General features: G+C 38.8%; 1 protein-coding gene across 5 annotated transcripts in view; it reads right to left on the bottom strand.

The window, feature by feature from the left end:
* Pparg (peroxisome proliferator activated receptor gamma) overlaps nt 1–6,000 on the bottom strand; it is a 131,213-nt gene that overhangs the window by 51,989 nt on the left and 73,224 nt on the right. The gene's annotated exons all lie outside the window — the stretch shown is intronic.

Here is a 6,000-nt window from a genome sequence, read left to right as displayed (position 1 = left end):
CTTTCTTTCTTTCTTTCTTTCTTTCTTTCTTTCTTTCTTTCTTTCTTGTTATTTTTCTTAATTCAAATTTCTTCCACTTTTATTAAGACACAACTGATAAAATAAACTGGTATATTTAAATGATCACCATATGGTGTTCTGATATATGTATGCACTATGAAATGATTACCATAATCAATTTAATTAACATACTCATGACTTTATATAATTATCTTTGTTTCTGTAGTGAGAAAACTTAAGATTTTCTTCCCTAGCAAATTTCAAGTATATAATACAGTATTCCTAACTATAGTCATCTTGCTGTCCAGAGCCTCCAGAGCATAATGGAAACTCTGGCCACTCTTCCCATTTCCTCTATGCCCAGTCCTTGGCAACCAGTAAGCATGTGTGGCATTTGCTTTCCTGCTTCTAGCTTATTTGCCTTAGCACAATGTTTCTTTGGGTCATCTATTGCTACAAGTAACAGAATTTTCTCTTTTTTAAAGGCCATGCAGTATTCCAGTGTATGTCTGTGTGCATGCACATGCATGTGTGTGCATTCTGCATATGTACCACTAAGTTTTTATTTTACTTGTTTGTGTGTGCATGCATATACATATATGTGCATTCTGCATATGCATGTCTATATATACCACAGAGTTTTTTGTTTACTTTTACCTATTCATATGTCTTAGACTCTATGTTGATTACATCTCTTGGTTATAGTGAATAATGTCATAATGAATTCAGGAACATAGAGATCTTGACATACTGATTTTAATTCCCTGGCCTTATTTTCAGCAGTGGGGCTACTAACCACATGGAAATTCCACTTTTAATTTTCTGAGACTTTCTATTTGTTTTCTATAATGGCTGCACAATATACAGTATGCATCACTAAAGAGGTTTCTGTTGCTCCACACCCTTTCTTCTCTTTATGTGCTAACCATTCTAACAGCTGTGAAACAGTATATTTCATTAGAGTTTTGATTCATTTACTCCAGGGATTAGTAATGTTGGAAACATTTTCATATGCCTTTTGACCATTTCTTTTTCTTTTTATAAATAGTTATAAATAGCCTTTGTACATTGTTTTGGACTGAGATCCTCGGTGTCTTGTGATTTGCATTATTCTTGTTTGTGTGTGTGTGTTTATGTGTGTGCACATACACACATGCGGGCATGTGGGGGTTTCACCCTCTAGAACATCGTTCACATACCTTGATATGAGGTCTCATGTGTCCTGAAGTGCACCAGTTAGGCTAGAAGTGGCTGGTGGTAAGCTCCACAGATCTTCCTTTTCCACCTTCCCAGTGCTGGGATTATATGTATTACAATGTCTGGTATTTTTATGTGGGTTCTGGGTACTGAACTCAGTTTAGCATGCTTACAAGCATCTTACTGGCTGAGCCATCCTCCCAGCCCTGTGTATTTGAGGTTTTCTCTCTCTCCTTTTTGCCTCTGCCTTTTAGACACTTGAATTAAAAGTGTGTGTCACCATGCCTGTCTCTTTTTAAAATTTATTTTTATTCTATGTGTGTGAGTGTTGGCAAACATGTATGTATGTGCATCATGTGCATGCATGGTGCTTATGAAGGCCAGAAGAGTGTGTCAGATTCCCTTGGACTGGAGTTACTGGCAGTTATAGACTACCATTTAGGTGCTGGGAAGTGAACCAGGGACCTCTGGAAGAGTAGCAAGTGTGCATTTTGATTTTCTGAGTATAATTTGTTATCACAGTAAGTAAAACAAAACTCCAACCTATTTGGGTGCCAAGTACTAAATATGAACAGTGAGCCAGAGGTTAGTATAGACTATAAATTTTTATGCAATTGTTAAGTCTGACTTTGTTTGCTTGAAATGAGCTCACCATTCAAAGTGGTGCCTAGAAGAGCAATCACAATTCTAAGTGCTACAGAGCTATGTAAATTCGAGACTGTTATCTCTGGTGACAAAGAAATGAACTCATAAATTTTATCTTGGTTGTAGTCATATTAGCACCATTTGACAAAGGTTTGACTCACAGTAGATGCTCAATAAATATTTATCTACTGACTACTAAATGAATGAATGGCTGGAAGTAATGACTGTGAACTTTTAGCAGAGGGTGCTGGGGAAGGACAGAAACAAACAGGCCCATTGAGTGCCTCTCATGTACCAGACACATCTACCTTTTATTCCATGTATGCTAAAATATCCTCACTTTATAGATCAATAAGACAGGACTAGTGCCATTACAGGACTGGCCCAAATTCCATGGGCTAGGTAGGTGTGTATGATTTAAATGCTGACTCAGAAACTCTATCCTTGCAAATAGTCTCTCACTGATAAAAACATTCTGGAAGATGGGCTCTTCTCATATGGATATCTGGGAATGGTTCTCTTGCTTTTGCCCAGCATGCAGAGAGCTAAGGCTTTTTTATTTTTTCTCAAAGGCTACATGAGATGAAGGAGCTCAGCTATGGTTTTCATGAGAAAACAAAGTGCCTTGTAGGTACAAATAAGGAGACTGGCTCTGTGTATGTGCTTCATGGCTGCAAGAGGGCTCATTAGGCAAAGTTTGGGTTCCCATGTCAAATGTCTGCATAATAAGTACCCAAACAACCTGCAGTTATCTATGTTACTGTGTAAACACTGCACACCAAAAGGAGGAATGTGCATTGGCGATAACTTAGAGGACACCCTGGTCTCAGTGACATCTAGAAAGAGGTCTGTATTCCTAATTAGCAGGAGTACCCATCAACTATGGTGTTTGCTTCAAAATTCATCCTCATGGACTCAGCCTCTCTCCCTAGCATGTTTAATTTTTCTATGTCCTTAACCTTTGTTATCAGTTATTTTCATTTAAAATTTGTCCTTTCTTGTCCACATTGTAATATCCTTAAAGTTGGATGTTTCTCATGGCATCTATTGTGACTGATGAGTTAAAGGTGGTGAGTATGCCTCTGCACAGATACTGAGAAGTGAAAATAAGGGTGTAAAAATACCTAGGTTGAAGGAAAAAATTGGTCATTTTGTTTTGTTTTGTTTTTTTGAGACTGAGTTTCACCCTGTAATAGAGCCCTGGCTGTCCTGGACTTGCTTTGTACACCAGATTGGCCTCAAACTCAGAGATCCATCTGCCTCTGCCTCCTAAGTGGTGGCATATACCACCGCACCCAGTGGCCATTCATCAATTTATTGTTTAATTTTTTTTCCATTTGGGGATAGAACCCAGAGCCTTGCACATGCTAGACAAATGCTCTACCATTTCCCCCAGGCTTACGGTTTTTGAGACAGGGTTTCAATAAGCAGTGCAGGCAGGCCTCAAGCTTACAGTCTTCCATCTGAGTACTGGCTTGGCAAGTGTCACCATCAGGTATGGCTTTACAGATTTTAAAAAGACTTTTTAGGTTTATATAAAATTAACTAAAAGGATAGCTCTTATGTAGCACCCCACCTTCTGAGACTCAGGGTATGCCCCTGCCACTGTCTTGCGCTAATGTGGCACACCTGTGACAACTAACAAGCCAGCATGAATATACTCTTATGAACTAAAGTCATATCTCTGTTAGGCACTGTGTGTAAATAAGTCTATGGTTGCTAACAGAGTGTAATGCAATGTGTCGATCATTGCATTATCATACAGAATTATTTCTCTGTCCTAAGCAACTCCTGTATTCCTGTATTCATTTCCCCCTTCCTTTAAGGAATGCTGTTTCACTGAGCTCTACTAGTAAGGACATGTTGTCAGAGAGGCAGGTCAACCAGCAACTTGTATAATAAATCACCATGTCTTAGCTTGGTATTAGAAGTTCTCCATGGCACAGCCCTACTTTACCTTTTCAGTCTTTTTTTCCACTGGTTGCTCCAATGCCTGGCATATGCTACTGCAAGATGTGCCACGCTATCTACCTGCCCTGCATTCTCTCCTCTTGCTCTTTGTAGATGCAGATTCCTGAGGTTGCTGAATTGTTTTCTATCCTTCATTTCTCTGCACCACACTCCTCCTTGTCTTTCGCAGCTGAACACTACTTTCTCGGTGAAATCTTCTGACATGATTTCTGATCTGGTTAAGTATTTATAACATTTGCATTTGCATGCTGTGTGGAATGAAGAGACACCTTATCATCTTGCGTCCAATTAGTCCTTCTGCATGGTCGTGGTGTTCTAAATGCTTGCCAGTTAAAAAATAATGTTATATAGGGAAGAGCAGAATGATTTCTCATTTCACTGAGATTTATTCTTGATGGTTTAGTTTTGCCAATATATAAGCTCCTTTAAAAATATTAAGCTTTGGCATTATAATTAAGACACAGCATGGGCTACTCTACTCTCAACTCCATATATTTAGTCTTTTGAGGACTATCAGGAAGATTAGAATTTGGTAAATTATTTTTTTTTCTTCTTTTATCAGACTGGGCACTGAACCCAGACTTGTCCATACGACAGATAAGTGCTTTACCCTAGCCCAGGCTTCCTAATTTCTCTAAGTGGAGAGGACAAAGAAGAAAGACAAATCATTTGTCTCTTCATCTCTAGGAAGACATATTGCTGAAATTATTGCTTTCCCCTCCTTCTCCTTTTTTTTGTATTCTGGGACACCTTGACCTCAACAGCATTACTCCATGGACATGGTTACTTGGAGGCACAGGATCCAAACATGCTTTATTTTACTTTGACTTAGAGATGGTCCAGGAAAGCTGCTTCTTATTTTGTCTCTAGAAAACATAAGCCTCTGTTGCTGCCAAGCTGTTAGTCAAGTAGGTGTTTTTTGTTACTCCGTGCAATTACCCATGGAAAAGCAAATGGACAAAATATTTGCATGAATGACAGCCCTTCTCAGGAGTAAGTTGTTGTCTTAACTTTCCAGCTGGGTGACATGAGTCCTATTGCCTCAGGACATATCCTTCAATTTCACAACCTTTCAAGAAAGTCTTCAGACAGATTTTGTGTGCAAGGACAGCTCTGTGCTGTTTCTCATTGACCTTCAAACTTGGCTTTCAATTCTGTTATGGTTAATGAGCAGCCTTCTCACACTACTCCAAAATATAATGCATTTCAAACAAAAGCATAATCAATTTCACGCAAGTGTAAAGTGAGTTCTCTAATCGAATAGGCTTGATTTGGGAGCATGGAAGTGGGTCAGAAAGATATCAGATTATGAAATCAAGCACTAGGACTATATGGCTTGCCTTTGGGATATTATGTTGTTCTCCAGGGAAAGAAAAACTTCTACTAGAAATGCTGGGGAGGTCTGGGGTGTGATTTAGTGGTAGAGCATTTGCTTGGCCTGAGTGAAGTCCCAGGTTTAATCCCCAGTACAGGGGATTAAAAAAAAAAAAAAAGGCAAGCAACATCAAATCCATACCACAATTGTTTTAAAAGCCAGGATGTATAGTTCTGTAGAGGTTGGGGTTGTAGCCAGGTGGTAGAGTGCTTGCTCAGTATGTACAAGATTGTGGGTTCAATTCCCAGTACCCAAAGAGAGGAAAAAAAAAGAAATAAAACAAAAGGACATCTGAGCTCATGTTGCATCTCCTCAATATTTACAGTGGTTGATAGTAATAGACCCCCGAGTCTTTGGTAATATTATACTAGATACTATACTGCATTGATCTCTTTTAATTCTCATAACAGCTCTGTAAAGTAGGATACTCAGATTTATGTATTTATATATTTATTTATTTCTGTTTTAGATAGGGTCTTACTGTGCAGCAGTGGCTGGCCTGGAACTCACAGAGATCCTGTTTCTGCCTCCTGAGAGTTGGGATTACAGGTGTGCACCACCTCCATTCTTCTTTAAGAATTTTGAAGAAAATAAAAAGCTGAAGATATATCTCAGTGATGTTAACAGTTGTCTAACATACATGAAGCTCTGAGCTTCAAGCTCAGCTCTGAAAGCTCTGGGAGAAATATAACCCAGATACAAAAGTAATTTGTGGACAATTATTAGGAAGAATTAGGTATTGAGTACAAACAGTCTGAAGCTCTGTGGCCACTTAACCTAAACTAAACATCTCTCTTCATGATCTTCCAGCT

This window comes from Psammomys obesus, unplaced genomic scaffold, assembly GCF_907164565.1.
Source record: "Psammomys obesus unplaced genomic scaffold, mPsaObe1.curated_primary_1811, whole genome shotgun sequence".
In the NCBI taxonomy this organism is placed as follows: domain Eukaryota; kingdom Metazoa; phylum Chordata; class Mammalia; order Rodentia; family Muridae; genus Psammomys; species Psammomys obesus.
Note: the sequence above shows the minus strand (reverse complement) of the source record. Positions and strands in the feature narration are given on the sequence as shown.